General features: G+C 35.5%; 1 long non-coding RNA gene across 3 annotated transcripts in view; it reads left to right on the top strand.

The window, feature by feature from the left end:
- Nucleotides 1-7,656, top strand: part of LOC106947120 (uncharacterized) — a 17,101-nt gene extending 9,445 nt beyond the window's left edge. The window contains exon 4 of one of the 3 annotated variants that reach the window (XR_001424910.1): nucleotides 7,408-7,656. This is a non-coding gene — a long non-coding RNA (uncharacterized LOC106947120). The remainder of the gene's footprint in view (nucleotides 1-7,407) is intronic. The other 2 variants (XR_001424909.1, XR_001424911.1) reach the window with 2 other exon arrangements.
- The last annotated feature ends 1,523 nt before the right edge of the window (nucleotides 7,657-9,179 follow it).

The raw sequence follows: 9,179 nt of genomic DNA, 5'->3' as shown, positions 1-9,179 counted from the left end.
ATATATATATATATATATAACTAATAACTAAACATAACATAATGATTGGCAGCAGGCGAGCTGAGCAGATGGAGAGAAAATATTAAACAAGTTTGTTTTTCTATGCTTTATTAAAGCACTAACTTCTGGTTGGTTATCAGAAAAACAAATGGAACATAGATAATAAGGTGAAAATAATTTTCAGTTTAAACAGTGAGGATAATAAAGGCACTATTTAAGTCTGTAAACTTCCTCACTGATCTCATATTGAGTACACAAGTCAGGCTATGAACAGACATTTGTGTTAGCTGCACAAAATAATAAAATGATCATTTATTTTAAACTCTGTGATGGACCTGTCCAGTTTGTGCCCCGCCTCTCACCCTTTGACTGCTGGAGATAGGCACCAGCATCCATGGCGACTCCACTAGGGATAAGCCTGTGAGATAATGGATGGATGGATTTCTTTTAAACTAAAACCTTTATTATTGCGTAACATCAAGAAAATACAAAAAACTGATACTCTTTCTTTGCTGTACCAAGGATATTTTTATCAAGATACAATTTCACAGAATCTCAGTAAAGCCAAAGTAACAATCGTGGTTTCTTTCTAGGTGTACAGTGGCATTTAATTGTAAGATAAAATACAGCTTATTTGCCAAGCAACATGCAGTTTATATGATTCACTGCTGCCCCGCTGGAACATCATAAAACATTCAAAACATGTAATGAAAAACAACTTGCTGATTAGCAGCTGATGTTGTCAGTCTGATTGGCATGTGGATGACTGTCCTCCACAGGCTGCAGTCAACAGGTGACGTGTGTCCTATTTATGCCAAACAGTGCCAGGTCAGTCTCCTGCCATGCTGTTGAGCTAAAAGCACCTGAGTCAATAAAAAAAAGTACATGTTAAATTATTTTATTTTAAGTTCTATTCAAAACAATCAAGGACACTGATTGACATTTGTTTTATGTTTAAAACTTGGTTTCAGTTTTTAGTCAAATGTTATTAAATACTATTATTTCCAAAGTATTTCAACTGCCTAAGCTGCAAGACCTTGAGATTACTATAGAAAAACACCCGTGAATCCTAGATTAGTTTGTATTTCTCGTTTTTATCAATATAACGGCATGCAATGACAGATATCGGTGTGAAAAGGCCTTTCTATAACAGATGTTGTCCTTGTCCTCTGTGTGACATTTCAGAGGGCATGTCAGCCCAGCAGTGTCATGATGTTCTGAGTCTTCAGCATCACAGTATGAGTTTTGTCCACTGCTGGCGCCCTGCTGCCAGGCAGCCTTTTAACTACCTCGGTGAACTTTGTCAAAGTGACAAACTGACCCTCTCCTGAGTACTGGGACTCTGCATTTTGTCTTCCTGGTGACGTGTCTCAAAAACCCCTCAAACTGCTCCTTTAATAAACTAACAGTATCTTTGGTCCAGTTATGTAGTTTGAAATCAAACATGTCCTGCGATGGACCTAGTTTTCCTTTCTGGGGTCATTGGATGTTTGCCTGATCTGTCTCAAGTCTAATCAAATGTCTCTATCCATTACCTGTTCAACTTCTTCTGACACCTCAGAGCCCATAGTACCTTTGGTCAAGTCTAACCTGTTTGCTCGCTGCAACAGTGCCTACAAGGAGCCATTTTCCACAGAAATAATTTGTCAGTCACACAGCTTTAATAAATGGTATTGTCCATCTAAAGGTGTTGTGGTTATCACTGCAATAGGCACTAATGTGTCTCAAGCTGCTGCTCCTGGAACCCATGATTTAAATGGAAGTCCTTAACGTGGCCCAGTTTGATTACATGCCCTCAAACGTCCTTGAACATCAGAGATGTGTAAGTTGAAGTTGTCTGTAACCAGGTCAGTGCCAGACATCCCCAGTTCCTCTTCATCAATGGAGTGAGCATTTTATGTTTGCCTGGCACTCTTCTTTCCTGTCTGCTGACCCATCTCTTCACCTATGTTTTCAAGAAATAATGCTGGGTGTCTGATGATACAGTTAGAAAAGAACCTCACACTAACCAGACGAAGCTGCAACACCAAAAGACTCAGCTGGGGTCTTATGCATACCCCCACTCCCACCCAAAGCATTTCAACTTTACCTACTCTGGAATAGGAGTGAGCCAAACCGTCTTCAGGCGTTGGATTCCCAGGACTAGTTGTGGACAATAGTCCTTCAGTAGTCCACTGCTGTTGACTCTAACAGTCAACAGCAGTGGACACAACCTTGTTTTAAGAACAACCAAGAACATGTGCATGCAGAAGGTCAGAGTGGAGTGTGGGCTTAATATGTGTAGAAAAAGCAGATTGGCATTAGAAGTTGCAGATAGTGGGAAAATCTAACTTTTGACTAAAAATTGGCTGATAATAGGTTACAGCAACAAGCACCATGACTAATGACACTTATTGCTGATGGATGCCTGTTACCCTTAGCTGTTCAAGTTATTCCTGAAATAAGTAGCAGCTCCTGTCAAATTTATATCAAGGCTTAAAGAAGAAATATTTACTTATACTCTTATAAAAGATAAGAGTAAATAATATATAGTCATCGTATTTGAGCAGTAAAATAAGAGGGAAGTTGGAGGAAAAGTAAAAAAAAAAAACAATTCTAAAATATTGGTATTTAAAACTTTCAAAAGCACTTGGAGCCTTTTTAACTAACTGCCATCAGGAGCAATAATGTAGTTCTAGAGCTCAACCACACAAAGGAAAACCAAATTGTTGGTGCTAAAGCCAGTTAATTTCTGCAGCTACATAGACACAAACGGTAGAGAAGGAACTTGGTAAAAACCACCAAGTAACTGCTTTAGATGCTTGAACCATAAGCTTAAGAAAATGTGTTTGAAGTTTCCATCTGAGGTTTGGTTGTTTTTCCCACTGTCTTGTCTTTCATATTTCTATGGTGAGCTGGAAGTGAAACAAAACATTAAAATCGTGAATTGAAATTGGTTATTGGTACCAAAATTTAGTTTGATGATTGTATTCTGAACTTTTTGTGATTTTGACAAACGTCAGGTCAACCTTGTTTGCTGTTAATATCTAGGAAGTGGGGTTAGTGATGCTAATGTACCAAAATAAGCTGAAATCTGAGGAATGTCTAATATCTAAAATCTAGGCCATGAAAAATAATAGTTATGCCCAAGGTGTGTTACAACCAGTCATATTGAGTTTCTGTTAGTGATTTGTGTGTGTGTGTGTGTGTGTGTGTGTGTGTGTGCATGTGCGTGTGTGTGTGTTTGAGACCCAATAACTTCCCTCAGTATCTCTCCCTGGTCTCCCTACCCGTCTCTCATTTGCTCAGTAACTCCCATTTAGCAATCCAGCAATCAAACTTCCAATCATAAGGACTTCTTGATTTTTCTCAGTTAGTGTCAGATTCTCTACTGTTGCCATCAGCCTGTTTTATTGGTTTGCTCAGTTCAGTTACCTTTAAACTGGGAACATCACCTCCAATGCTCATCTTTGCATTTGGGTCCTCAACATTGCCAAAAAGATGTACCTAATAACAGGTCCAGTGAGTGTTTAAAACATGTTTAAATGGCAACTTTAATGGTTATAAAATGTATATATAACACACGAGGAATTTATGTATGGTGGTATCAAACAGAATTTTTCCTGTGTTATAAGTTTAAGCAGATGTTGGTGGAATGAGACTGACACCTCTGTAAAATAAACATGAAATCTGTCCAGTGGAGACCGTCAAAGAATTTCCATCAAAGGCTGAAACAACCAGATTTAAAGGAATATCCATGAGTTTGATGCATAATGTGACCATGTCGCTGCAAGCTGCTCATGTTATGTCCTCATGTGTTATTCTACTCGTATATATCTGTTAGCAGGCTGATAATTATCTTTTATAAATTACATCAATGCAATATTTGCATAAGAGCTTCCCTTGATCCATTTCTTTTCTGAAAGTCACTGACCTTATTAGCATATAAATATTGTTTCATCAAACAGTTTCAGATAACTTTATCTGTTATTTATTCTGTAGAGAACACAAGAGTCTGACATACATATCTATTATTTAAAATGTGGATGGATTCTTTTTTGTCTTGAATTTTAAAATTTGTTTGCCAAATGGAAAATCCCCCTGAATGCATTCTGATACCCTGAAATACAAGAAGTTGTGTATTCACTTTAAATTTAAATATCCCTGCTATTGTATTTGGCTGCTTACAGTATGAACCATCATTCTACGACATTAAATTGTTTACTTTTCCCTGGATGTAAATGTCTATTTGAAGGTGTCTATCAAATTATCAAATTATTTGCAACCTTATACCTCATGTCATTTAAAGCATTATTGCATTCTAAAATAAATCGGAGTACTACTACTTCCTATTTTGCCATCATTAATTTTATCTTAGGCAACTAAAATATTTGTATCATCTTTTGTCGTCACACAGTAAGCCTATTTTTCCATCCCATAAAGGTAAATATTAGAAATGGAAGTGATGTGGTCCTGGCTTGTCCAAATTTATTTCTGTGTGACGGTTCCTCTTGTAGGAGACGAATGGTCTTGTTCCAGGAAAGCCCCAAATCCATTAGAATAGCAGGCAATGCCACACTGAGTTAGGTTCATACCTAAGTTTGTGCCTTTTGTTTTCCACAGGAAAAAAGAAATCACAACCTGTACTACAAGTATTATGTATTATTATTCAGTAAGAAGCCACATCCTGGTACATGGTAATATTCTCTCTCCCTCACGTTTCCTGTAAGACTTATTTTTTGGGCTCTTGTTGGACCATCACTAATCTTTAATTTCCTCTGAATAAACCATTGTTTTTGTTTAGGGTGTGCTCAGACGCGCTACAATGTTAAAATCCCTTATATTCAGCTCTGCGACTTGTGAGTTGAGAATTTCATCCTGTTCCAGAAAAACCCTGATTTCACCCGAAGAAAAATGTTGGTGTTTTTTTATTTTTTTATTTTTTTTAATGCCAAACCTACCTTGATCCACTATGCCACAACAGTTCAAATTTGGTTCATCAGATGTTAGGCTTTCTTCCATAAGGCTAAAGAGTTCTTTTTCTTTTTTTTTTTTAAACCGAGGCTTGGATAGCTTATTTGAGACCAAAGGCCTCAGTCTTTCAAACTTACTGTGGAAATATTCATAACCCATTAAACACTCTTATAGAAAAAAACAAAAACCATAGCCAAGAGAGAAGTGATGAGCTGAGCAGGAGTGCTGTGAATGTTAATGTTTGGAAGAGTGGCCAACACAGATTTCCTCTGCCTCCATTACAACTCTAAAAGGATGCAGAAAGTCAGTGGTATCATTTTCTACTCCTGCTGTTGGCTGGTTGACCTGATTGAAATTTAACCAGAGAAATTGAGCTCAATGGGAGAAATCTCAGATGGAACAGTGAAGGGAGATGAGAATCGAGTGGACTTGCATAGGAATGCAATAGCCAGGCTAAATGGTTTATGACTGACATTTTTTTTTACACTAAACAAGAGTTTAAATAGTTTCTTACTTTATTTTCTTACGTTTTTACTAGGGATATGTCTATGATAAAATAAAATAAAAATCCTGTCCAAAATAAGAAAAATTGATGGCACACAATTCATCTTTAAAAAAAAAAAAAAAGACTTTTTTACACTTTGGGAAAAGTGTTTGCATTAAAAGATGAAACTAATTTTAGCCTGGATGACCAACCAAAGCTTCAAACTGTCTGTGGGATCCTTACTATTGCTATCATTTCATAAAAGCAACAGACTTCCTAGTGGGCTGGAACTATTTTTTCCACTTCTTTTTCATGCTTTCATTTTCTTTTTTTGAACTTTTTACCCAACAAAAGAAAATCAATTTCTACTCTAATCTGAACTCAACTTTAGTCCCAGCAGGGAGACACTCATAAAGGTTTTCTCATCTTAACGGAACCCATTCAGAAGCGGAGTTGATAAAAACGTGGTGGCCACACGAGAGACAGAAAGCAAGAGATGGACTGCGTGTCCAATATTAATCAGCGAGATGGCTGGAAACTCTTGAAAGGATCGGGTTTGATACATGCTGGCGGGACATCTGTCCCACTCAGTTTAATAAACTTAAAACTCTTTGGGAATAAAGTCACTGCTTCAGAAAGTTTAAGAAACTAAATCCTTAAAACGATAGAATGAAGTTTGTATAGTCTCATTTTCTTTATCTTAAACGTGCAATTACCAAGGGAGACAATCAAAACTTACAGTAAACGGAGGAGAAATTGCTAATCTACCTCAGACATGTTGGTGTATAGTAGATATAAACGTGACTGAATCTGTGGTCAATATAGTAATACATATAGTGTAACAATATATAGAACAAACATGGTGTGTAATAATTTATTAATCTGAAAATGAGCTACATATTTACATTCCTTATCACTTCACAAAGTCTTGAGGTGACTGAATTAGCCAATGACATGCCATCATGCAGGTGCAGGAAATAAACACGTCTATGATGGTCTGTTGACTTGCCTGACAACTGATGGCACAACTGTCCCTACCTTTTATTCTCTTGTTGACACTGACACAGTTCGACACATTTAATCTTTTGCTGCTTGACAACTGTGACATTTTAGCTTTTTTATGAGAAGTAGGAAAAAAAGGTGCATTTTGTACTACAAAGATGAAAACGTTTGCTAAGACATTTCAAAATGTATTTTTAAATGAGAATATTAAAACAGTTTAGTCTAATTACAGTAGTAGTTTATAAATCAGCACTTATTTTAAATAATTTCCAATATTTTTTTTTCTTCATTAGATTTAAAAGAGGCCAAATTAATTTATGGAACTTTAATTTATTTGGCTATTCAAATAATTTATTTCTCTTGTTGCTAATTATAATACACTGAATCTTCATTATAGCCTCAAACAACTGTGGTCTCAGCCGGTCAGAATGCATCAGAATAGGAGAAGAAAATTATTGAATGTTTGTTTTGTCGATTTGTCTGTCCTTTGCTGTGGTGTTGCAAAAATCCTTTAGATACTACATACAGGCCACAAAATTAGAGGAGCAGTGTTATGTGTTTTCCAGACACAGTGCCATTTTATAGTGCAATCAAGTACATTGGTAGAATATTGCTGTATAGACCAAGCATTACTTAAATTAAATTAGACTTCTCAATTTAACACCTTGAAATTGGGTCTCTGTCTCTTTAAAAAGCTCCTGCTTGTTCTAAATGGTAGTCAGTTTTTCCTTCTGAATGACTGGTACAATGTAGCCTCACAACGTTTCCCTTCTACCTGAAACCTTCAGCTGTTTGGAGACACACATAGAGAAACAGAACCACAAAACCAGCAAAACTCTTTAGTTTAGCTTAGTCAAAACCAAGCCTGTTCAATTTGCCAGACTTACTTTTGTTTCATTTTTCTTTGCTACATTCATGAAAGTTTTACATGAAGTTTTTTATTTGTTCTCTACACCTCTTTTGCTCAGGTTCCAGACTGATCTAAAGTGGGAAATAACAGAAACTTGTAATGACCCAGAGCCAGACAAACCATCTTCTCCCTCCTGCCGTAGAGGAACTTTTAGGCTGGTTCATCGAAAGGTGACATAAGAAGATCTGGACCCCAGTGAGCCGCTCTGCTTCTTACGCTAAGGTCATTTTCAGGTACTTTAAAATTAACCTGCCAGGTGGTTCAGAAAAGGAGGTGCTTTATCCTTCAATTTTAGGCTTACCAGACAGTTAGTGTCTGATTTTTAATAAAATAATAAACTATTACTAGCAAATATTTTTGAACAATTTACAAATAAACTTCCAGTGTAAATTGAAAAAAATATTTTTCAATGTTTTCTTTTTTGGGTTTTTAAGGGGAAATAATCCTTAATGTAATTCATAATGAGCATAATTACATTCTCGATTCCATGTAATTAGTTTGCTTAATTGTAAATAAATCCTAAATGTGGCAATGATGCAGTTTCATTAAATGTGTGATTAAAACAAGATGGAGAATCCATCATTCAGAAAGATTTTGGATTGAATTTATGGTAAAAAGTTAGTTTGAATAAGACTGTATAAAATATGAATTAATTCAGTTCCAATTACCAGTGCGTCATCATTTCTTATTAAGGGTGTTTTCTCCACAAATGTATGTGAGCTTGGATCGAAGTAAATCTACTAGAAACCTCAAAGCCAAAAGTCAAAGCCACAAGTTTGAGTCTACAGTATATATCCTTTTTCAGTTCTACAGTCGTTTACTTAAAGATGCAATTAATAAAACATACTTATGGACTCTATCTAGTGGGAATTTCTTTACCATGACAAATAACTTCCCAAGAGCTTCCTTCATTTGGTATTTTATAAGAGACTGGCTAAATTTATATTTTGACGTTGATAATAAGATGCGGCGCTTTACTTTGACTTCATATCAAACTTTAAACTTGTGGCATAAATCCACTGAGGCCTAATTTGGCAAATTGTGCAGTAAGAAGATTTCTTTCCTTCAGGCGGCAAGAAGAAATGTGAGTATTTGAATAATGTGAGTTCTCATTTTCGTTTTGGCAAATCCCAAAAACAGTCATTTCAATAATTTAATTGAAAAAGGCTTTTTTTTTTCTTCATTTTTAGACTCAGTTTGTCATGATGGCACATGAAAACTGTTGGAGCTTCTTTATATTTTTAATCACCAATGTTTGCACAAATGCATTCTCACTGGCATACTTCATGTAATGTGCTCCAGTGACATTTAGTTTAGACAAAATCTAGATGTCTGATACAAAAATATGAAAACATCTAAAACATAGCTAATAATAATAAAATGGAAATTCTGGTTTATATTTGTATGTTTACATTTGATGGTGACATAAGATATATGTCTAGGTATTTGTTTTAAATGTACTCTGCGAATATATTACCTTTCTGATTTATTTTTCTACATTTTATGTATTTGAAAAAAACTGTTTAGAGTATCTTACAGTTTTAATGTGTTTAATTTAAGCACAAAGTAAACTATAACCCCTGGTTTATGGACTTAAGCTTTTTACTTTGTTTAGCTATTTTTATATGTATATATTTCAACATTCTAGCATCAATAATCATAATGGGGAAAATATGGAAATACGTTTTGACATTCAGACTGTCAAAAATTTGCATTGCATTGATGACAGATGTCAGTGATTCACCTAATTTTAAAGCAATGCAATAGGAATCCATTCAGAGCCTTTTGTGTAATATTATCTTGGGAGACAAAAACAATTTTTCAAAAAAA

The sequence above is a fragment of the Poecilia latipinna genome, unplaced genomic scaffold (genome assembly GCF_001443285.1).
Source record: "Poecilia latipinna isolate Pla-1442-1.1 unplaced genomic scaffold, P_latipinna-1.0 Scaffold224, whole genome shotgun sequence".
NCBI lineage: Eukaryota > Metazoa > Chordata > Actinopteri > Cyprinodontiformes > Poeciliidae > Poecilia > Poecilia latipinna.
This window is presented reverse-complemented; position numbering and strand designations above follow the sequence as displayed.